Raw genomic sequence first — 22,739 nt, forward strand, 5'->3', positions numbered from 1 at the left:
GAAACCCACTAAACAATTGCTCCCTGTTCCCCCTTTCTCCCAGCTCCTGGCAACCACTAATCTGCTTTCTGTCTGTATGGGTTTGCCTGTTTTGGACATTTCATATAAATAGAATCATACAATATGTGGTCTTTTGTGTTTTGCTTATTCAATTAGCATAATCTTTCCAAAGTCCACGTATGTTGTAGCATGAATCAGTACTTCATTCTTGTTTATGGCCAAATAACATTCCTTTGTATAGATACACTACATTTTGCTTATTCATTCACTTGTTTATGTACATTAAGATTATTTCCACTTTGGGTTATTGTGAAGAGTGCTGCTATGGAAATCTTTGTACAAGTCTTTTTGGAACACTTGCTTTTCAATTATTTTGAGTCTGTATACCTAGGGGTGGAATTGCTAGATCATATGAAAATTTTATGTTTAACTCATTGAGGAACCACAAAGTGTTTCCCACAGTGGCTGCACCATTTTATATTCCTACAACAATGTATGAGGGTTACAGATTCTCCACAATCTTACCGATACATGTTATTTTCCTTTTCTTTTTTCTTTTTCTTTTTTTTAAAATTCTAGACATGCTAGTGGATTTGCAGTGGTATCTCATTGTGGTTTTTATTTGAGTTTCACTAATGACTAATAATATTAAACATTTTTCATATGCATATTGGCCATTTGTATAACTACTTTGGAGAATTGTCTCTTCTAGTCCTTTGCTATTTCTAAACTGGGTTGTCTTTTTCTTGTTGAGTTGTAAGAGTTCCTTATATATCATGGATACTAGATCCTTATCAGATATAATATATACAAATAGTTTCTCCCACTCTGTGGGTTGTCTTTTTACTCTCTTGCCAGTGTCCTCTGATGCATACAAGTTTTTAATTTTTATGAAGTCCAATTTATTTTTCCTTTTGTTGCTCGTGCTTTTGGTGTCATATGTGAGAAAGCATTGCCAAATCAAAGGTAATTAAGATTTGCCCTTATGTTTTATTCTAAGAGTTTTATAGTTTTAGCTTTTTAAGTTTTTGGTCCATTTTGAATTAATTTTTGTATATGGCATGAAGTAAGGGTTGAATATCATTCTTTTGCACGTGGATATCCAGTTATCTCAGTACGAGGTTCATTCTTTATCAACATAAACAAATCAAATGTTGCATAGTAAAGATTAGGGGTCACACAGTAAGTCTGTAACTAAGTCAGGTCAAGAATTTGTTCACCAGGGTCCAGGTCCTCTGAAGAGAGCATCTTGACTTTTTAGTGGTCTTCAAGTGCCTAAAGTTCAAGATGGTGGCAACCTGCTGGTGTCTTTCTTTTCCAAAGTTGGAATGGGTGGAAATAAGTTAATTTAATAGCACTATGAAGGATTGGGTCTAAATGCAGAGAATATATGTATTAAGTTACTTGACTTTTAAAGAGACTGCTAAAAACGTTCAGCATGACCCTTTAAATATAGGGTAAGATATTAATATGTCTGGAATCACTTAGAGGAGTTAATGAAATTACTCTTCAGATTTCCTGTATACTGTCTATGTTCAGGAATGGTAGGAAATGAAAGTAAAATAATTAATAAAAGTCATTGGAACATAGGCACTACCTTATACAAAGGTAAAGAAACAACAAAGAAGGGTCAAGCCACCGAGTTGATGCTTTGCTGCTTAGCCCTTCCATGCTGACAGTGGGTCGAGGACCCTCCCTACAGTCAATTTTCCAACGGGGACACTGAATTTAGGTTTGTTCACAAACTTAAATGAGACCAGTGACTCCACTTATAGATTATCAGAAAGCTTTTCTTTTTCTTTTACTCCCTCAACTATAATTCTTTTTTCATATATCCGATTGGAGTGAATTTCAATTCATTTTTAGCTTTGCATTACTAGAGCAAGGGAGGAGGTCACTTATAAACTCAGTAGAACATTTACTGAATGCCTAGAGTATACAAAGTTTGGGGCACAAAACTATTAAAAATGATCTTATAGCTCTAATAATTATTTTTGTTTTCTCTATAAATCTTCATAATGTGTACAAACACACACACACATACTCCACTTTATTTCAAAAAAAAAAAGTAAGGTAGGCTTGCTGTTAAAAATCTTTAGACTTCTCACATGTGTCTTGTTTCTACTTCAGTTTCTTCCTTAAGATAATTGACAATATAGGGTAAATATTAGTATTTAATATAGTGGAACAATCTAAAGTTTCAATATCTTGAATAAACTTACTAAATGTAGAATAATAGTGAATCTACATTTTAAGAAATGTTTTAGTTTGAAATAATTTCAGATTTGCAGAAAAGTTGCTAAATCCGTATAGAGAATTTACATACAGCCTTTAGGTAGCTTCCTTTAAACCATAGTGCAATGATCAATACCAGGAAATTAACATCAATACAACACTGTTAACTAAATTACTGATCTTTCTGAAATGCCACCAGTTTTTCTCCTACTATTCCTTTTCTGTTCCAGGATCTAATCCAAGATCTCACATTGTATTTAATTGTTGTTTCTGCTTAGTTTTCTCCAGTCTTATAGTTCCTCGTTCTTTCTTTGGTTTTCATGATAAGTACTGGTCAGTTATTTAGTAGAATTTCTCTCACTATGCGTTTTTCCAGTGTTTCTCATGATTAGATTGAGGTTGCGCATTTTTTGCATATTTTTTTAAACTGTAGGATGCTATTATGTCTTTCTCACTGCATCATATCAGAGGATACCTGACGTTGATCTGTCTTATTACTAGTGATGTTAGCCTTGATCACTTGTTTAAGGTGATTTCTGCTAGGTTTCTCCACTGTAAAGTTACTATTTTTTCTTTTCTAATTGATAAATATCTTTGAGGAAATACATTGAGACTCTGTTAATATCTTTATTCTTCTCAAACTCTTGCCTGCTCATTTTAGCATCCATTGGTGGGATCTTATATGCAACAATTACTGTGGCATTTGCCTAATGGTAATTTTTTTAATCTCCTTCATTCTATCTATATTTGTTCATTGGAAAAGCTGTGCCTTCCCCATGTATTTATTCACTTATTTTTATCAATATGGTCTCATAGATATATTATTCTGTGGGTTATACTCTAGTACCATCATTATTTATTTTATGGCTTAAATTGTTTTGGCTATTGGGAATTCTTTCCAGCTGGCTACCATGTCCCTTTGACATATCCCATCCTTTGCTAATTCTGTGATCATAGGATTGTCCATATATATTGTGCCTGCCCAAGGCCTGGAATTAATCACTCATTTAAGGATGCCCGTTTCTTTCTATTAGGGAATAGTATTTAGAACCCAAGATCTGGGCTCTAGGTGTGCTTATTGATATGGCCATTGTTCCCAGATCCTCTCATCAAAGACATGTTCATATATACTAATCCCTGCATATACACACACTTATACCTGTAAGCATGTATATTCTAAACCATGAGTTCATAGTGATACCTCTGATTCCAACCTAGTATGATGTTTCGTTCTAGCCTTTCTTTTTCTCTATTTTTAAGTTCTTTCTCAAACAATAAGAAACCTGGCTCTCATTTTCTACCATATATTCACTTCAATCCTAGTAGAAACATGAAATAGTTACAGAATTGCCAGTACATACCCCTGTGGGAGACAGATTCACTAACTGGGGTACATTATTTGTATGTTCTTTTCTCCTTTACAGTATTCAGTCAAAATACTTTTCTGTTAATTAGGTTAGTTCTTCCTGGGCTTCTTCAGGGTGGTTAGGTTATTCATTTGCAGAATACTTATACTTTGTATTCTCTCCATGTTTTGGCTGATTTAAATTAGATATAGAGTAGAGGAGTGTAGGAAACATAAATATGTTCTAATGATTAAAACTATCCAAAAAGATACATTCCAAGAAGTGTCCCTCCCTCCTCATCTTTGCTCACCTATTCCCATTCTCTTCTTTATATATAGCCTTTCCCATATTGTCTCTATGTGTTTAATCTCTCTAGTCTTCTGTTTATCCTTCCTGTACAATATCCTTTTGTACAATAAACAAATACACGTGTATTTTCTTATGTCTCCTTCTTCCTTACATGAAGGGTAGCATACCATTGATATCCTTTTGTACCTTTCCTTTTTTCATTTAACAGTATGTCCTGCAAATCATTCCAATCAGTTCATAGAGATCTTCTCCATTTTTTTAACAGTTGCATAGTGCTCCACTGTGTGGGTATATAATAATTTATTCAAATGATGTATGGGCACTGTATTAGTTTCCTATTGCTGTGAAAAATTATCACAAACTTAGCAACAACACAAAATAATTATCTTATAGTTTGGAAAGCCAGAAGTTTGAAATGGGTCTCACTGGAAGAAAACCAAGGTGTCAGCAGGGCTGCATTCCTTCTGAAGGGTCTAGAGGATAATCCTTTTCCTTACCTTTTCCAGTTTCTAGAGGCCGCCTGAATTCCTTGGCTCATGTCCCCTGCTTCCCTCTTTAGCCAGCAGTGTAGTATTTTTATCTCTCTCTAATTCTGACTCTCTTGCCTCCATCTTTCACTTTTGAGGATCCCTGCAATTATATTGGACCCACCTGTATAATCCAGGCTAATATCCCCATCTTAAAATTCTTAAATTAATCACACCTGCAAAGTCCCTTTCTGCCATGTAAGGTGATATATTCATGGGTTCTGGAGATTATGAGCCATTATTCTGTCTACCACAGATACTTAGGTTATTTCTAATATTTTGCTGTTATAAATCATCCTGCAATGAATAATCTTGTGCTTTTACGTTTCTGTACTGCTGTAGGTATACCTTCAGGGTAGAATTCTAGAAGTGGGATTGCTGGGTCAAAGCTGGTGCCTTGTAATTTTGTTAGGTATTGCCACATTCCCCTTCAGAAAAGTTTTACCAACTTGAGAGCACCTATTTCCCCAAACTCTCACCAACAGAACATGTTGTCATTCTTTAAAATTTTTGGCAATCTGATAAGCAAGAAATGGTATCTCAGTCTTGTTTTAATTTGCATTTCTTTAATTATGAGTAAACCTGAACATTTTCTCACATGTTCAAAGGTCATTTATGTATCTTATTTTTGTCAATTGTCTGTTCTTTGGGTTTTCATCCCCTGACTCTCAATTTTTAAGAGCTCTTTATACATTAGAGATACTGATCTCTTATCTGTGGAATATATTGCAAATATTTTCTCCAGACTGTCATTTGTCTTTGATTATGGTGGGGGTTTTGCCATGAAAAAATTAAAAAATTTTTATGTATTCAGATTAACAATCCTTTATTGCCCTTGCATTTTGAGTTTTTATTTAGAAAGTCTTTTCCTATACCAAGGTTAAAGGGGCGGTCACTCGTATTTCCCTAATGTATTTCTATAGCTTCATTTTTAATATTTAGATCCCTAATCCATTCAGAGTTTGTTCTGGTATATGGTGTAAGATATGGCTCTAATTTTATCTTTTCTCAAAAGGCTACAACATTTATTTAAAAGTCTATCTTTACCCCCAGTGATTTGAGAGGCCACCTTTACTAACCTTCTATATGTACTTGGGTCTGTCTCTGGACACGCCATTCCACTGGCCAATTTGTCTATTTGTGTACCAGTACCACACTATTGTAATTATAGGTGCTTTATAGTATGTTTTGATGCCTGGTTAAGATAGTATACCCTTGTAGTTTATCTTTTCAGTGTTTATTACATGTTTGCTTTTTAACAGAAACTTTAGTATCAACCTACCCAACTCTACAAAATAGTTTGTTGATTTTAAAAACTAAGATTGCATGCATTTATAAATTTATTTAGGAAGAAATGTAGAGTCACCCTGTCCAATAACAGGGGATGTCTTTTCATTTGTTTGAGTCTATTTTTATATATTCCAGGAGTTTATAAGTGAACTACAAACTAAACCAATGTTTTTTTGTTAAAAAAAAGGAAAAATTTAAGTTAAATTTTAAAATTTCCTGTAAATGATTATAAAAATATTCTTGCAGTTGGATTTCTTGCCTATCTGGCAAGGGACTGTGTTAGCAGTGCACGTGAGGGAGGGATGTTCTTACTCTGAAATGTGCGAGACTGAAGAGTAGGAAGAGAGAGAATGGCAGAACTTCTCGGCAGGTTGGGGTGGCACAGAGGGAAATCTAGAAAGAAAAACTGGGCTCCAGACTGTTGCTTGCTGGATTTACGGCCAGGATATGGGTGCTAAATTTACTGTAGATTTACTGTAGATTTACTCTTCTTGCAATGAGATGTTCACAGGCACTGGAGCCAAGCACACCCGGGGCCAGCCCTGACTCCATCACTTACTTGTTATCTGACCTTTGATAAATGAGTAAACTCTCTGAGCCTCAGCTTCACCACTAAGATGAAGAAAGGATACCCAAATACTAGCTTGTATGGTAGACGAGATGTCAGTAAAGGTTCCCTTCTTTCCTGTTTATCTACATCCCTTTCTCTTATTTGCTCACAGTCACCACTTCATTCTTTCTTCCATCTCTAATTTCATTCTCTATTTTTCATTCTTCATCATTTTTTATCTTTCCCCATCTCTATATGTATTTTCACTTCTGTGGTTAGGCATATGCTTTTCTAGTTCCTTTTCCCCTCTAACTTGCAGGATATTTTAGCACTTTAAAAAGTCAATTCTGGGAATGAGGACAGGGGGCCAATTAACCTGTCAGTCCCACAGAGTCTCATAGGCACTCCTGATCCCACTGGGCATGCTCAGCCTTCTCAGCCTTGAGACACTAAGGGACATTAGCAAGTGTCCCCTCCAGAGCCAGGACAGAATTTAAGTCATTTCAAAAGATCCCTGCAACCTGGTCCAGAGGACACCATTCCTACATGCTAACCTTGGTACAAAATGGAATTGCTTCTTGTTAATTCCTTTTGCACATATGCTATTTCAAGGATCTTATGGGTATTTTTCTAGGAAATTTCAGAACAAAAAAGAATCTCAAAAAAGAATCTTTAAACAAGTTCACTAAATACCAATTTACTTGTGATGTATGTGAAATACTGCAAAGGAATCAGCACAAATTTAGGAAGGTACTGAGTAGACATTGTTCTGAAGACCCAGAGTAATTGGGGGAAAAATAGCTCCTTTCTCTTAAGAACCATGTATTTTAAGTTTGACTAACTGTAATAGCAATTTAAAGTATGCTTTTACTATAATCACTGAAAATCTTAAGAGATTTGACACCTATCCCAATACTTAGAATTTACTTTACAGCTAATATTGATTTGTACATAACCATAATTTCTTATTAAAATTTTTTAAAAGTGATTTAGAATTTGATGCCCATCTTTAATACTTAAGACTTTTGGATCTGATCTAAACAAGAACTCTGAAAACATTCTCTCACACAGAATCAAACCATTACTTCATATTAATCAAGTCACCACTTTGTTGGTTATTCTCTGACTCTCTTTCCCTGCCCCCACCTAGATCCTCCTAGATCTCTACCCTTCTCTGCCCTGTGTTCTGGGAGTCTGACCCTTGGCCTTGCATCTCCCAGGCTTCTTTTCCCTCTGGCTTCTGGTTGGACCATCTAGCAGGAGGCAGCAGCAGGAGCCTGGAGAGTTTAGGTATGTGGTTCTGGAGGTAGCAGTGGTTTCCATGAGCCACAGCTCTTTTAAGTTCTTGCTTCTTCCTTAGCTCCATCTCTCACTGGGATCTGGTTAACACTGTTTCCTTCCTGTTCCCCTGCTAGCCTAGGAGAGTTCATGGCTTCCTGCTGTTTGTTTGCCCCTGGGTGCCTCACTATCTCTTGTGGTTACCTTAAACTGCCCACACTCAGTGCTGTCCTTTCATCAAATTCTTCTCAGTTAACCTCTTTTGAGAAAATATGCTACATCCTGGTGACACCTTGTGAACAAAATAATGGGTGTGTTGATGTTTTTGTTATGAATAACTATCTAAACCTTTAAAACTAACTGCATTTATCATGAACACCAAAAATACACACTTTTTAATTAAACATTTACTTAATATGCTTCTGGCAATTGTAACTTTAGTGTGATGCTCCCTAAACTGTATGAGATCCATGCTAAAATTACAAAATAAAATTTTGGGTCAGACTTTGCTCTAAGTCTGCACTCAGCTGGACTCTTTGACTAGTTGGTAATTTCTTTTTCATTTCCCACCTTAGGTGTATACATCAAATGAAATGAGAAGTAGCTGTGCTGACCAAAGAGAAAACACCTAGAACACAAGCATATTACATGGAATTTACAACACAGCAGCTGCTTCTTTAATAAAATTGATGTCCCTTTTCAGACATAGATGATAACTACAGAGAAGAAAACTACAACTTATAAGCTACATACTGGCCTCCAAATACGTAGTTTCTTCAGCCATGTAACAAGTAACAATATAACATCAAGCTGAAGTAAATAATGCTCATTTATTTCATCCATGAGCGGTATATATTAGTCCCTAGGTGAAAGGCTTTGAAAAAAAATTGAAGACAAAATTCCCTTGTTCATTTGTGAAGCTTCTGTGAGATACTGGAGCCATTTCTAATATTTTTGTGGCATACAGATTTTTACTAGATGTGAACTGTCTTAATTTTCTACCGTTGGTCTGTTTCAAATGCCATGCAACAAACAATTGTGTTAGACAAATTTTCCATGTGAACAAATTAATGTAGTTTTATAGAGAAGCATAATCTAAAACATAATTTTTATAGCCCTTCTTACATGTAAACTTCTCATTGCTTAAATTATTCTTCTTGCCTTTGGTGAATGTCTATTAATTTTCACGTTTGGGCTTATAGTGATGACTATTGCACAGACGGTTAGTAGAACACTAAACTTCTGTGTTGAAAACAATAGCCTTAAAAGCTCCTGTCAGTCTCTCTGTCTCTGTCTCTGTCACACACACACACACACACACACACACACACACACACACACACACACACACAAAGAGGTACAGTCAACTCCAGCAATAGCGTATTTTCTTTTCATTCAAAAATAAAATTTCAAAGTCAAAACATTATTTTAAAAGTCTAATCCAAATTTTATGATCTATCTAAGTTGGTTTCTAGCATTTTTAAGAGTAAACTCTCTGAATACCCCAACTCTACACTTGTCCTTAAACTGAGGCATGAATTTGCAAAGCAATGCCTCAAAATATTCCTGGAAAAATATGTCATAATGACATTAATCCGCTGTCTAGCGTTGCAGTGGACATGATGGCATTTCTATTAGCTTTTTATTGATGTTAATGTAAATAACAGAACCCCCAAAAGAATATTCTGATAATGATTTATTTATTCACAGACTGTATGCCAGGCCCTGTGCTAGTTAATGAGGATGTAAAGATAAAAAGACAAAAGTTAAGTAGTTTTATAGTATTTATATGTTCCAAAATGGTTCATGTTATTTCATGTAGTGCTTTTTCTTAGAAGAAGAAATGGTTGGATCATTTTCAGTAAAGAAAAATTTTGTGTTCTCTTTAAATCTATTTGGTAAATTAATGATAGTTTTAGGTTCGTGGTTAGGTTCAGTTCAGATATATTTACTGATGATAAAAATATATAGGCCATTAAATTCTGGATTTATTACATTAATGGTAATATAATTATATAATTTAGGATTTGAATTTTTATGTATGGGCACATTCACTTGATTTTTTTTTCTCTTTTTTTTAACATTTTTTATTGATTTATAATCATTTTACAATGTTGTGTCAAATTCCAGTGTTCAGCACAATTTTTCAGCCATTCATGGACATATACACACTCATTGTCACATTCTTTTCTCTGTGAGTCATCACAACATTCACTTGATTTTTGAATCACTGTACATGGCTTGGAAGCCAAATTATATAATATGGAATATTTATTTTCAGTTATGTACCCAAAAAGAAACGTATTAATTTGAAATTAAAATTGTTTTAAGGAAAATTAAACATGAAGACTTCAAAGCTTAAGAAATTATATTAGAGTGGGTGATTATCAGTGTTTTTTCCTCTCTTGAAAAATCTTTCTGTAATTATATGTATCTTTATAATATACACAAACAAATAAACAGAGCTGCAGTTGTACACCCCATACCATAACACTGGCAACTGCTAATCTCCCTACAGGATTTTGGTTAAAGGTTTTTTTCACCATAAAAGCTGATTGGGAATGTATATTTTAATAGAATATTTTGTTCCTATTTTTAGAATTTAAATATTTGCTTATTTAAAGCCATTGGGAATTTTAAGGCAAAGGAGACTCCATCAGGTTAGGTATTTTTTTAAACTGTTAAAATTGATTTCTGAGTACTCTCTGCCGGCATGCCCCTTTAATAAGTACATCGATTAGAACTTCTGTTTGCAAGAACTGTTGTTTTCAAGAACTGGAAACCCAAAATGCACAAATATGAAGTAAAGAGGAAAACAATATGCCTGTTGTGATACATAAAAGGGAACAATCAGTATTATTCAGAAACAAGGGATAAAAGGTGAAGTGAGGATGGCAGTGGTTTTGTCTACTTTATTTGTATATTTCACTAGATGAAAAACTACTGCCATTTGGTGTGCTCAGATGCTCACTCGCTCACTCTCTATTTAAATATAAAGATGCATATATTTAAATAAATAAATACTTGTTTAAATATGATATACTTTTGCCTAAAATTTATAATGTGAAAGGAGGTATTTCAGATGCAGACCTCTCCAATGAGAGGACCCCAAAGGCACATCTGTTTGGTTTATGACCCTCACATTCTATCATGGGGTGAGGTGCAGTGGAAAAGAATGCCATCATGTTCATAGCTGTATGAAACTGAAAAGTTAGAGCATCTAAGTAGCAATCACTTCAAAATCAAATTGTTATGGACATCACCAAGGGGAATCAAAGCAGTTGCTTTTTTAAAGAGGGAAGATCATTGCTCACTTCCGTTTTCCTTCCTTCAGTGGAAGCTTGGTGCCACTTTCTTTTCCAACAAAATTTCCTCTCTGGATCATATGACATGGTCCTTTTAGATAGTTCAGTATCTAAATCTCTTCTGTAATGAAGAGCCTATTACTTCTAGGGAGTCCCTGGCAAATTGAATTTCCATAACTGGGAAGTAGGTTTCTCATTCTTCCTAAATCTGAGCAGCACAGCATTTCTGGAGGAAAGAGCCTCCCCTGCTACTCCCCTTTCTTGGGAGGGGAAGAGAATGCAACTGCTGCCTTACCAGCTTACCCAAAGTCACTTGGATGGGACCTTATTCATTGTTTACTCCCATTTTGCTGTTCATCCACTGGATATCCCAATCTCCCTTGCTTTATGCCTTCAGAAAGTGTGTTCCAAGCTTAGTTTTAACCCATCCAAATTTTGGTACCTCTGCTATAAAGTTTTTATTTGCATTGATCTCAACTATGCCACTTTTCAAATTCTATGCTCACAGTTTTACCCTTTAAATAGAAAGAAATTAGATGGAGAAAGAAGTAACCAGGGCTCCACAGAACTGTCTCAGACTAGGGACGGAGATGAGGAAGAAGTTCACAGACCTGACAAGGTATGCTGAGTACAGCTGACTCCAGCCAACACTTCCTGTGTCTTTCTGCCCCATTCATTCAGTGAACCTCATGGCAGCCCCTCAGACAACTGCCTGCAGCAACTGCACTTTTTCCTCCCCTATCCACAGTGGATTTGTTTAGGCAAATACTAGCATGTCCCCCTACATGTCTGGCCATTGCTTCATTATTTCCTTTATTTATTCATTTATTCATTATGCAGTCAACGAATATTTACATAACACCTATCTCAGGTGATGGGAATATAAAATTGAACTAAGTCACTGCTCATATAGACTCTACATTTCAATTGATATGACAACACACAAGGAAATAAAATGTTAGGCTGAGAATAAACAGTATAATGAACATTAAGGCTGGATGTGGTGTCAGGGAAGAACTGTCTCTGAAGAAGATGTATTTGAGCAAAGACCTGAGTAAAGTAAGGAGAAAGCCTTATGTAAGATGAAGGGAATGGCAATAGTGGTTCCTTCATTCATCCTACCTGGAAGAAAGTACATGAGCTCATTTTCTAATAAGGTGATTCACCTGTCACCACTAGCAGGAACCCCACAATTTTGTATTATAGCCCTCATATACATACTTAGCACTAAGATATTTGCCTTCAGGGTAGAAGTTTGCTCAAAGGAGAAAACAAGAATGGAATTAAATTTTAAACTTCTGGTTAAAACTGATTTTTAAAATTATGCTTCAGTAGAATATTCTTATTTTAGCCTTTATCCTCATGTTGAAATATGAATCACTGAAATCTACAGCTTTAAGAATGGGGCTCATTCTGTGATCCTTCAACTTACTGTAAAACAAAGTACCTAATTTTGGTGAGATAAATTGATTCAATCTTTGCTATAGTTTTAGAATTATCAAGCTGGTTTCCATCTTGATATAAATGCAACAATATAATACTTATTTCTACATAGCCTTCCAGCACAGATTACCGAGGAAGCAAAAGTATTTTTCTGCTAGATTTCTGTCCTTCCTAAAAAGTTCTTTATTTAGTATTTTTAAATGCCCCCTAGATATAAAGAGCCTTTAAATTTAATAGTAAAAAGTAGATTTTCACATGTGAAAATGTTATAGTTTTTTGTTTTCTTATTAATGTTCATAAACCACCAGATAGATTCATTTAGATTGTAAAGTATAATTTAAAATGCTATGTTAAGGGATACAGCCCTAGTTCATTTCTTAATAATATCTAACCAAATAAAAACCTACTCTTTAGGATGGATATGTACATGAGGATTTTTTTTCTTAAATGAGACCATGCAAATTAGGAATAAGAAACTACATCTCCCTTTGGTCCTTACTGCCTATTTCAAGAGACAGGCTTCCAAATTATAATGATGTCACACAGGAGGGCAAGAGAAAACACAATGTGAAGTTGTGAATAGAGATTATAATATAAAGAAAGCAATGTGCCCTATTCTAAAGATGTTGTTAAATTTAACATTTTCTTTTCACCTTCTCTTACATTATTTTCTGCTTTATGAGTTCATACTTTCTTTTTTCCTAATGATTACTGCCCTTATTTTCTAAAGAAATTGCTCCATGTTTCTGTAAAGTTATCTACAGAGAGACGATTAGAACTACTAATCAGGCTTTCAGTGACTTCTGGATTAAGTAATTGACTGGGTAGCTTTCTTACCAATTATTGTAAATAAACTAATCATACCTCAAAGTAATGATCACACGGTCAGGGAAGATTCATTTTTCAGTTACATGTTTCTATAGCTTACATAAGTCATTTAACTTGAACCTTAATAAAGGTCTATCTGCTTAATGTGTGTGTGCACGTACTCAGCTACCATTAATTCTTGGATACTTCTCATGAAAATTGATAAAGAACCCCCCCCCCAACTTTTATATATAACAACTGTTTGGAGATAGTGTTTCATTAAGTTTTCTTTTAGCAAAGTCTTTTCACAGGTAGGAAAATCTAAATGTGATATTTGTTTTTATTGAAGTACAGTTCATTTATAATGTATTAGTTTTAGGTGTACAGCAAAGTGATTCAGATATATATTACTTTTTAGATTCTTTTCAATTACAGGTTATTAAGTGTGATGTTTTGAGTGTAATGTTTTGTTGCAATAATGTCTTGCTAATAAAATAACTAGTAAAATAAAACATATCTGAATCTGTCATCGCTGCAAAAAAAAGCCTTACAGAATGGGCAGACTAGAGAAGCCTTTTGCCCGTGAATAAGCACCACTTTAACACAGGTGTCTGTTGCAGCCAGCAACACCTTAGTTTACTATTTGGAAATAGTTCAACTTTAGGCTCTATCTCAGGCAAAAAGAGTTGATGAAAAACAGACATGTTTAAATCAGTGCTAGAAGACTGATGGTGAATTTTGTTTAGGGTATCCAGTATTTGGTTTTTTATTCTAAATGAAAAGTTGATCCAAACAAACGTCTCATGAAGAATGTATATTGTGGTGGTGGTTTTTTGGGGGGAGGTTTCTTTGTTTGTGTGTTTGTTTGATGTAGTGTCCTATAGATACCTATTAAGTCCAAGTCTATTGTGTCATTTAGGATCTCTGCTGCCTTACTGATTTTCTGTCTGGAAGATCTGTCCACTGAGTATGGGATTAACAGATACAAACTACTCTACATAAAACACATAAGCAACAAGAATTTATGTATAGCATGAGGAACTACATTCAATATCTTGTAATAGCCTATAATGAAAAATAATCTGGAAAATATATATAATGGAATCATTCTGCTGTACATTTGAAACTAACATAATGTAAATCAACTACATTTCCATAAAAAAGAAATATTAAAAAAAAAAACCCAAACTTTTCATGAGACCTCACACTGAAAAGTTTCACTGTTAATATTACTTCCAATTATTTCCCCCTCATTCTTTATTTCCTTACATCTGGACCATTTGTTTTGCTTTTTTTCTCAGTGACTGTGTTGAAAAACTGAAAAGTGTATTTTGCCTCCTCTGCTTTTTCTCTCCCTATCCCACAGTTGATCAGCAAGTAATGTAGGCCTCATGTTCTTATTTCCCAAGAATTTAAAAAAATCTCAGTCACCACATCAAAAAGTCTAGACCATTAGGCCTTTGAAAAATTCACTTAACAAAGATAAATTATAACTAATGTTTTCACAGTTCCATAGGAATGCGTTCATATAATATGAAACATGATGTTGATAATAAAAACAGCGATACTAGATAGAATGCTGGGCTAGGGAGATGGTCATTTCTATATATTTACTAATTGAAGGAGAATGGATCTCAATAAAATATAAGATTCTTTCCTTCCCACATCATCACATGTCTAGATACAGTTATCACAATTTAGTTTTTTATGTTCATTTCCACGAAGGCACAGTCTTCTATTTGATTAGCCTTTTCGTTATTACCGATCATAAAAATCTTTAAATAGAAATATATTGTCTTTGGAACCTACCCAGAAAGAACTAGTTTTACTTTAAATCAACAAATGGTTAAATATTATTAGAATGAAATTACTTGATTCCTTGAGTTTGCTAGTCCTTATTATCAGCTTGTTAAAACAATAAGAACCTGAATATAAACTACAAACTAGTAACAGCATATCTGGAACCAAAATAAAATAATAAATAAGAAAAAAAATAAAATTGTTAGTTCTGTTAATCTGCAATTCCCTTTGAGAAAGCATATGTTATCTGTTGCTAAGTAAAAAGTCAGATTAATGTTGAGAGACCATATTAAATTATAGAAGAAACTGCTTTGAGGGGTATGGTTATGCAAAAGTAGTTAGAATTATTTACACTTTATTGAGATTTTATGGCAACATTATTTAATTGCTAGAGATATTTTTTTAAAACCTACTCTTTCACAGTAACCATACTAAAAATCAACAAGAGGTATAAGAAATACACAGAAGCCTTTTAAATTTATTTCATATTATTATGAGATGTTCATTGTTCAAATCAGCTATTTCTTGTTACTGGATACATGGTAGGAGAAAAATAAAGAATATTATTCATCACTCCCTCTCCACTTCCATCCACCAAGAGGGAGAATGAAAACGGCAGGGTGAAGTTCCTTTACTATAATGTTGCAAATAGTTATTTTTAAATCCATGAGTTATTTTAATAAAGAAACATGTCACTAATAACTAATTTTTACTAAGTGCTTATTAAATGCCAGCCACAATTCTGAGCATTTTATATATTCTCATTTTTTTTCCATCATAACCTACTAAAGAGATCCTATTACTATTCCCATTTTATAGATGAGGAGACTGAAGCCCAGAGAGGGTAAGTAGCTTGCCTCAAGTCACACAACTCATATGTAGTGGAGTCAAGATTCGAACTAGGGAGTCTGAAAAAAAGAAAAAAAAAACCAAAAAACTAGGGAGTCTGACTACAGAACTTTCACTTTTACATAACAATACCTGTCTCTTTCTGCTTCAAATATTTACTTGCAAAACACATACAAAAGCCAGGGCATTAACTAATATGAGGTGAGTTAACTTTAAACAGTTTGGCTGATGAATATCTATGTAATAGTTGCACAATAATGATAGAGCGTATTAGAAAGTGTGAGGAGGAGTTTTAAAATAAAATTTAGGATAAACTGTGGAAATAAGAAATACACCCTTCTGGAACTTATTGTCAATGAAAATTAATTTATATGAGCATATCAGCCCTGAGCAATTAATCAGAATTATGACAGCATCTTATTATGAGCATCTATAACAACTTGACAAGTATCACTTAAGTTATGATCAGTTCCTCCCTGGAGCAGTCCTGGGGGGAACAGTTATTAAGATGTCTAAATATACATGGGGAAAAAAAACAAAGGCAAGGAAAAATCAAGAGATTTGTTCCAAAGTGTTCAGCCTGCTTAAGTCTCATTTTTATTAAACTCTAGTGCCCCTGCATTGTTGTTCTAAGAGAATTACTGCCTTTCCCCCTCTGGATCTCATAATACAAATGTCAGAGCTCTAAGAGGGGAGTTCAGTGCTGCCCACGTCAGGCCAGCTTCTACCTTCTGTGCATCCTTGCAGCTAAGGAGACTAGCCAAGGTATTGCCCAGTAGAGGAGAACATGCCCACACCCTGTAGCAGTAGCAGTAGCAGTGGGAGATGTACACAGATTACCTGTGATTTTTCCAACCTACCCTCCTTCCCCCAAATTTTATACTGAACATAGTAAGCCGCCAGCTTCCGAGTGTCTCGGCTTGCTAAAAGATTAAAGACAGCTGAGCTGGACAAAGCACAAAAACAAATGCACATTATCAGGACACCTGTGTGGCTGCCTACTTTGTTTTGTAGTGTAGTTAAGAACCAATATTACTCTTGCTTTAAGGCCACAGACCTTGCCTTTGACTCTGGAGGATAATCTCAAAAATGTGTGCTACTGATCACAGGATGATGTAGAGAATGCAGAGCTCAGTGAACACCAGTTTCTTACTGCTTCTGACCAAAGACTGTAAGAATTGGCCAACGTGACAGCACCGTTGTGCCCAACAGCACAGCTAACTACAAGTGACAAACTACTCCTGTGGAATTTTCTAACAAAAAGTCAAAGTATGCTACCCCCATGAGAAATACTGTGATAATCCAGATAAAATTAGTATTGCAGTAGGTTATGACTTCCTTCTGTTATCTTAACTTTTTCCTGCAGACAATGTTTTTGGACATCTTGGCTATTTTCTATTCTCCCCTGAGTAAACAAATGTCACCAATTGCGATCGCTTCCGAGAAAGTAATCTTATTTTGATTTAGCACAAATCAAAATCATATTGCTTCATCCAAAGTTTCCTCAAATCAATGGTTTTAGATAAACTTAGTGATGCTTTAAGCACACATAAACATTTAATCATTGGAGCCAAATTTTAAGGTCTTTTGTGGCCAACATCAGTTCAGCAAATTATTTTTCTGGCTATTAGTATATGCTATATATCCTTCAATTGCTGCTCTTAGAAAATCTTGCTACTTTGATATTAATGGTAGGGAGACCTATTAGTGTCCCTTTGTTACAGTTTTCTGATAGTTGAGTATTATGTTTGCCAATAGATTTTTTTTTTTAGTCATTTTATATTTCGAAGACATTTAAAAATTTCTCCCCCCAAATGTTCCCACTTGGCAAGAGATATGGGAAGCAGGACAGATGTAGATTTAACTGGCCGTCATCATCCTTTGTTTTCTATGTCCTGGGCTTGCCTTTTTATAAATGTTATTTCTAAATCTCACAATAACTTTGCAAGGGATGTGTTACTGGCTGCATTTTACAGGTTGAGAAAACTGCAGTGTAGAGTTCCATGTTTGAGGTCAGATAACTAGTAACCAAAGGAGCCTGAGTTCAAAATCTGGATCTCTCTGGCTCCAAAGCCACAAACCCAATCCCAGCTTACTTTGGTGAATTATGTAATGCCATGGAGAATAAACATTGTAGAAGAAAGGTGAGAATGTTCTAACAGTATTCACATTGTGCCCTTGGACCTCGTGGAGATAGAGGCCAGGCAGGAAGGATCTCTAGGCTCCACAGCCTTCCTCTTTGACTCTGCCTGAGGCTGCTCTGTTTGGCCTCTCCTGTGATCTTTCAGATTCTGCAATTGATCCAATATCAGGCTGCCTTCATCAATTCTGTCAAAATGTCCACATCTTCTCCTGGCAATCTATGGCTTTACAGGATAATTTTCATGGAGAAATGCAAATAAAATATAAACAAGGACTTAACTAGATACAGAGTGGGCAGTTGCCGGGATTCTAGACAAAAACACCCTCCTAGCCTGAAGCAGAAGAAGGCTGGTACCAGTGTTTCAGAACCTTCTAGACAGCTTGCATTAGGTCCCCTGTTTCTACTGTTTCCACAACAAATATCTGACCCAACAGAGTCCTCCCTAGCACTACTGGCCACACTACAACAACCTTCCTGGGTATTTATGTTTCAGACCTCTGGAAACTTCACCCTTGCTCCTTACTCCTTGATATTTCTCCTTAGCATTTTAGTTTTCCTGATGTACATTCTGGCTGGGTATTCCAATGGGCTCTCTCCCTCAGAGGTCAGTCTCGCCTACTGTGAAGCTAGTTTCTCCACTTCATCTTCACAATGGCTTTAGGTCACCAAGGGGAATTCCATCTTATCCTAAATTATGTGCCAGGATCTCTTCCCTCTGAGAGCCAGAAGCAAACTCCTGTCACGTCCTGTTTTCAACCTGGGCTCACTTTGGGGTCACCTACTAAATTTCTATCTTTTTCAGAGAGCTTCTAGAGAGCAGATCACCTGTAAAGCAGAGATGATGGACACATCTTAAGACTAAGCAATCAGAGTTCTCCTAAATCAGTTTATCCTCTTTGCCCATCTCTCCAGGTTCTCTTCAATGACTCATTACTCAGATGTTGTCAGAGGAAACTGTGAAAGTCTTCCCAAAGTCTTTTAATCACTCCCTCAAAGCACGTGTCATTTTACACAGAGTGAGAAAGAAAATTATACCACTGGTAGCCAAGAGCTGGCCTGGCGCTATCACCTAGTCCATGGCATTCTCCTGTGTAACAGAAGCAGTTTCACAGATCACCACCATTAGGCACCATCACTCTGTAATCATGTCAGGAAACAGATGAAGATGTGAACATTGTCCAAACTGCAGAATGACCAAGTATCCCCCGACACTGACTAATATGAGTGCTGCTGCATCTTTATAATTTACCACTGAAACCTGTTTGGCCCCTCTCACCTTCTAGACAAGACTTAAAATATCCAGTCATGGAATTACTCCCACTTCTTGGCAGCACTCAGTCCAGATGATCTTTGAACCACCCCCAAATCACTTGACATAAGTCCATATGCTGTCTTTTTCTAATACCTTCATTTTGAGATGCCCCACAGTTCCCTACGGTATGTGTCTCCTTCACTGCAGCAGGTCCACAAACCCTACTTCTTTTGACTATAGGTATGTCCCTGGTAGTCTTTAGCTAAAGGACATTGATATCACTATAATAATATAATAAATATCTACTGTTTACTTAGCACTTGTGCCAATAACTGTTCTGAGCTCTTTGTATATATTAACACCTGTAATTCTTGTTACACCATGAAATTGGCACTATTATTAATTCCATTTGAGGATAAGGAAACTGAAGCACAGGGAGGTTGAATAAGTGGCAGTCCTGTTTTCCTGAAGAAGTTCCACTTTCTAAAAGTATTGACACTGAAGCTTGTCAGAAATACAAGGTCCCTCCTTGACCTACTGAATCAGAATCTGCTTTTAACACATCCCTCAGGTGATTCACATGCATGTTTGAGAAGCATTGGCCTTGGTGATCTATCCCTTCACCATCACCTCTCTGACCTCATCTTGTACCACTCTCCCTCTTGCTCACTGCACTCTAACCACACCAGTTACTTCACTCTTCCTTAGACACCCCAGACATGCTTATTGTTGAGAGGTTGTGTGAGCAGGACCTGGTCAGCATTTCTTCCTGACCCAGTTGTAAGCTTACTATGTGACCTTAATTTCATAGTATGGTATCTAACATCTTTATACCCATAAAGAATGAACCCAGAGAATGATTATAGGTTAAGGACACGGGGAGACTAAGAGCAAGTAGTGGTGACGGGGGAAAGAGAAGAAAGACATATCAGAAGAAATACATACATATCCATGCATACATATATATGATAGGCTGAAAGAAAGTATTTGTTTATGTCTATTTATATGTATATACACACATACACACAGACAGATGTGGATACTGAGCATTTGAAATGTGACAAGAGCACCTGAGAAACTGAACTTTAAATTTTATTTAATTTTAGTTAACTTCAATTTAAATATGCACATAACTCTAGTGGCTACCATATTATACTGCACATCTCTATAGTAACTTCAGATATCTGGCAGATAAGACATTTTTCAAATTTTTTTTTTCTGGTAATTTTTTTCTCTACGTAATTTTACAATGAGCTGTCCAGTTCACTGAAGTAAATTTTAAATTTTTGTATGTTGATCTTATATGATGTCATATTCAACTATCTTATTGATTCTACTTGTTTTTCAGTTTATTATCTTGAATTTCTATAGAGAGACAGTCATTATCCATTTGTTTTCATTTTTACTTTTACTGAACTACGGTAAAAAACATTTTGGCCTATGTGATTTCTGTTTTGCCAAATATTTATATTCCCTGAATATAAAGAATATTTTTCTGTGTTCAGGGTATACACAATAACCATAATTAACCTTGTTAAGTTGCTCAAATCCTCAATCTTCCTACATTTTTCCTATTAGAGCTATCAGTTTCTGAAAGAGTTGGTTAAATCCTACCATTAGTATTTATAATTTGTGAAATTTTCCTTGTTTTGCCAACAGTTTTGCTCTACATATTCTAATGCTATATTGTCTAATGTACAAGAAGTTCTTAACTGTTGAAGCTTCTTGAGTAGTTGTATACAGGTTTTATTGATGTTAAAGCATACACCTCAATTAGTTTTCACAAACTGCACTACCTCTCAAGCCTCCCTCCAACCCCTTGCAGTCACTTCTCCCCATTTAAGGAAAATCACTATCCTGACTTCCAGAGGTACAGATTAGTTTTGAGTCTGATTTTGATCTTTATATCACTAGAATACTATGGTTTGTATTCTTTTGTGTTTGGTTCCTTTTGCTCAACATTATAATTGTGAGATTCACTGATATTGTGCACAATGCCATCACCTTCTCTGTGGGCTACCCCAGTGGAAACTGAAACTGTAAGCCAGCTAGAGAAACCATGCGGGTAGTTTCCCTGTAGAGATGCATCCAGATAGAGAAAGGAGGTTCTAATTACATGGAATGCATTGTTTTCTCCTGTCCCATATTATTTCTTTTATCTTCTGTTCTAGGTTCTTCTCTATTATATACCCTGATTCTTCTCTGTTATGTTCTTGGTTGCTTTCAATTATCTGGTAGCCCTTGGTTGCCTGTTCACATATAAGAAAAAGTACGTTGATTAATGTAAGTAGCTGGCGATGGATTTCCTCTGCATTCTGTGGACTTTGTGGAATGGGCAATATGTGCCAACACAAGAGCTTCCCTTTAGGATGGATGAGCAAAAAGTAGGCTTAAGAACTCCACAATTTGCAAAGGACAAAGATTTTACTTTGGGATGGAGCATAGTGTCATATTGAGGCCTGAGAGGAACTGCCTTCTCTTTTTCCTTTCTTCACTGTCTGTTATTGATGTCTAGAATTGCCTCGGTATTATCTCTTCTCTCTCTGACCCCAACCCCTAGAATAGGAGCTTCCTCCAGATTTTCCACTCTGGAGAAAATCTGACCAGGGGTAAACATTGCCGCCTCTCTGTGTGTTGGAGGGAGTGTTACCATTCATCATTATGTAGGTAGTTTTAAAACTAATTCCCCAAGCTTGGAGCTTCTCCAGCGGAATGCTCCTATAGGCAGAGGGTTCTTCCCCCAAGAGTGTTTTATTTATTTATTTTTTCCAAGTGTGTTTTAGGTTGTAGTTTCTTCTATTCTGCTCTTACCATCATTCCCTGTACCATCTGCTTTCTTTCTTTCAGAAATTCCTCAAAATTTCTGGCTTGCTGATGACACACTTTTTTTTTGTTTTTCAGGTACCATTTTGAATTTCTTTTTTAAAATGTTGTTAGTTTATTTTTTACATAGATAAGCATAAAGCAAAAAAAAAAAAAAAGAACAACCTATAATCTCACTAGTTAGCCCTACTTAAGTTTTCCCTTTTTAGTATAATTTTTTCATTATAAAATGAGTGAAAGAACTCATGAACAAAAAATTATAAAATACGTAAGTGTAGAAAGAGGAAAATATGACCATAGTACTATAGCCCAGAACAACCATGCTTAACATTTCTCCTTGTCTTTTTTTCTGTGCTACATTTTGTTAGTTTACCTGTTACCATACTCTACGTACCATTTTGTATCATGCTTTTTGCACTTGACACTGTATCTAAGCATTTCAAAGTTGTGCGTAGCCTTCACAATGTGGACTACCATTGTTAAGGCTGTAGATTATTTCATTATATGAATATCCCATTACCCCCCTTATCCATTGCCCTGTTGCTGGGCAGGAAAATAGACATCTTGCTTTCTGCAAAGCCCAAGTGCAAGTTCAGTTTGAAATGGGGCTTATTTCTTTAGAAAAATTATAAATGTTTGAATAGTTAATATGTGCCATGATACAAAGTTCTGAAAGAACAAGAAGGTATATAGTGAAAATTTCCACTCTTCTTCCCAGCCATCTAGTTCACCTCCTTAGATGCAATCAGTTACTAGTTAATTGAATAGTCTTCAAAGACAGT

General features: G+C 35.6%; 1 protein-coding gene and 1 long non-coding RNA gene across 5 annotated transcripts in view; both read left to right on the top strand.

Annotated features, from left to right (window-relative positions):
* The window catches only part of LOC105100415 (plasminogen receptor (KT)), a 53,539-nt gene that overhangs the window by 12,473 nt on the left and 18,327 nt on the right, over positions 1 to 22,739 (top strand). The gene's annotated exons all lie outside the window — the stretch shown is intronic.
* LOC135322264 (uncharacterized) lies at positions 5,864 to 13,602 on the top strand. The gene is made up of 2 exons (XR_010382649.1): positions 5,864 to 7,547; positions 8,111 to 13,602. It is a non-coding gene; the product is annotated as an uncharacterized LOC135322264 (long non-coding RNA).

The sequence above is a fragment of the Camelus dromedarius genome, chromosome 10 (genome assembly GCF_036321535.1).
Source record: "Camelus dromedarius isolate mCamDro1 chromosome 10, mCamDro1.pat, whole genome shotgun sequence".
Lineage (NCBI taxonomy): Eukaryota > Metazoa > Chordata > Mammalia > Artiodactyla > Camelidae > Camelus > Camelus dromedarius.